This window comes from Cebus imitator, unplaced genomic scaffold (genome assembly GCF_001604975.1).
Source record: "Cebus imitator isolate Cc_AM_T3 unplaced genomic scaffold, Cebus_imitator-1.0 Scaffold318, whole genome shotgun sequence".
NCBI lineage: Eukaryota > Metazoa > Chordata > Mammalia > Primates > Cebidae > Cebus > Cebus imitator.
Genome location: NW_016107633.1, coordinates 1,346,034 through 1,348,605, shown reverse-complemented (window position 1 = coordinate 1,348,605; position 2,572 = coordinate 1,346,034). Strand labels below are relative to the sequence as shown.

Sequence of the window (2,572 nt, the reverse complement as noted above, 5' to 3'; positions counted from 1 at the left end):
GGCGGCTGCAATCGCAGATCCACCCTGTAAGCCTGAGGACCCTCAGCTTCCATGGGAAGGGGCAGACCTGCCCTGCTGTAACAGCCCTGGGCAGAGCAGGCATGCCCAGGACCACCCTCTACTTCCTCCGGATGGTGCCTTCAGTGCAGTCAGCGGAAGGACCACTGATTTTTCTTTCTAGGTCCCCATGCAAAAATAATCAAGACTTCCTGTCTGAGCAGCAGGGTAAACAGATCTTCAGTTTAAGGGAGGAGGAGGGGTTGTGGGAAGAACCTCTGTTGTCCCAGCTGGAAACTTAAGCATCAGGAAATGCATTTCTGTGTGTTCCCAGCCGGCTGAAAAGTCAAGCACACTAAGGACAAGGCAATCCCCAATGCCCTGCCCCAATCTGGCTTTTCCCCTTCCCCGCCTGCTGCTCCAGGTTTTCTGGCTTTCTCATTCTCCTCTCTTTCTCCCAGGGCGAGCCCAGAGGGTGTTTGTTTAAAGAACCTTTCACTAGCATTCCTTCCCAGTCATTCTCTCAGCTTTTCACTTTGCATTATGCCCAGAGCCCTAGATGCAGTCTCCTTCCCCAGCCAGGCCGCTTTCAAAAACTAACCTCTGTTTTACATGGGTCCCATAACCCATTTGCCTCCAAAAAAACCCTGTAACATTGCAGAGAACCCTAAAGCCTCCTTGGACCCCTAAAAATCCATGTCTACCCTCTTCAATTCCCCAATAGGTAAGACTGAAGCACTGACTGTAAATTTTTTTCAGAAATGTTTCCTGTTTTTGCAACATATATTGACTTCATTAAAACGATGGTGTACATTTTTGTTTGTTTTTTTAAAGGAGTCTTGCTCTGTTGCCCAGGCTGGAGTGCAATGGCATGATCTCAGCTCACTACAGCCTCCGCCTCCGCCTCCCAAGTTCAAGTGATTCTCCTGCCTCATTCTCCAGAGTAGCTGAGACTACCGGTGCATGCCACCATGCCCAGCTAATTTTTGTATTTTTACTAGAGACAGGGTTCCATCATGTTAGCCTGCCTGGTCTCAAACTCCTGGCCTCAAGAGGTCTGCCCACCCTGGCCACCCAAATACCTGAGATTACAGGCATAAGCCATCACACCTGGCCAAGGCATGCAAATTGTTATTGATGAGTTTGGTTGTTTTTTTTACACATACACTGCTCTGTAAATTATTTTTTTCATTCAACCATACCTCTTAAAGATCTATTTGCATGCACACAGATCCAAGTCACTTTTTAAACATTTTTGTATAAAACTCCATGCTGTGAACTGCTTCAATCTACTGAGGCATTTTGATATTGATGGGCATTTAGGCTTCTGCTATTTCCAATGCTGCTTCAGAGATGCTTTCTTTGTGCACGTATACATTTCTCGAGGGTAGATAAGACAGAAGGGAAATTGCTGGGTTGCATGGTGTGCACATTTCTAGCTCTAAGGGCTTCCAAAGTGCAGCTGTCCTGATACATGGGGCACCAGCATCCTCTGGGAGCAGCACCCTTACAGGCCTGCTAGTGCCTATCAGACTTTTAAATTGCTGCCCTTTTGATGGGTGACAAGTTTTGCTTAATTTGTATTTCCCTTAAGACTTGGTATGGTAGAACATATTTTTTTTTGTAATACGTTTTACAAGTCCTTTTTCGCACCTCTTTTGTGAATTACCCATTTATAGTCTTTACCCCTAAAAAAAAAAATTGAGTAATTTGTCTTTTAAAAAAACACCTTATGGAGCTATGATTAACATGTAAAAAGCTGTACATATTGATACATACAACTTGATGGGATACTTATACACAGCCTTGAAACCATCACCACTATCAAAGCCATGAATATATCCGTCACCTTCCAAAGATTCTCCCATTCCCTTTATTTATTTATTTATCTATCTATCCATCCCTCCATCCAGCCAGCCATCCATCTACAGACAGGGTCTTTTTTTTGTCACCCAGGCTGGAGTGCAGTGGCACAATCACAGCTTATTTCAGCCTCAACTTCCTGGGCTCAATTGATCCTCCCACCTCGGCCTCCCAAGTACCTGGGACTACAGGCATGGACCCCCCAATCCTGGCTTTTTTTTCTTTTTTTTGTTTTAGAGATGGGTTTTGCCATGGTGCCCAGGCTGGCCTTGAACCCCTGGGCTCAAGTGATCCTCTCGCCTTGGCCTTCCAAACTGCTGGGATTACAGGCATGAGGCACTATACCTGGCCTACCTCCCTTTATTATCATTATTGAGTGTGTGTGGTAAGAACACTTAACATAAGATCTACATGCTTAGGAAATTTTAGGTGTATAATACAGTAGTGTTAATGACAGGCACTAGGCTGTACATTAAATCTTTAAGAACTTAAGTTGCATAGCTGGAACTTTGTACCCCTTGACTGTCACCTCTCCATTTCCCTCTCTTCCTAGCCTTCAGCAACCACCATTCTACTTTCAGCTTCTATGCGTTTGACTATTTCAGATTCCATATAGAAGTGAGACCACGCAGGATTTGTGTCTCTGTATCTGGTTTATTTTACTTAGCATAACATCCTCCAGGTTCATCTGTGTTGTTGAAAATGACAGGAT

General features: G+C 44.6%; 1 long non-coding RNA gene across 1 annotated transcript in view; it reads left to right on the top strand.

The window, feature by feature from the left end:
* Positions 1–259: 259 nt before the first annotated feature.
* The window catches only part of LOC108286397, a 13,375-nt gene continuing 11,062 nt past the window's right edge, over positions 260–2,572 (top strand). The window contains exon 1 of the long non-coding RNA XR_001817912.2: positions 260–721. This is a non-coding gene — a long non-coding RNA (uncharacterized LOC108286397). The remainder of the gene's footprint in view (positions 722–2,572) is intronic.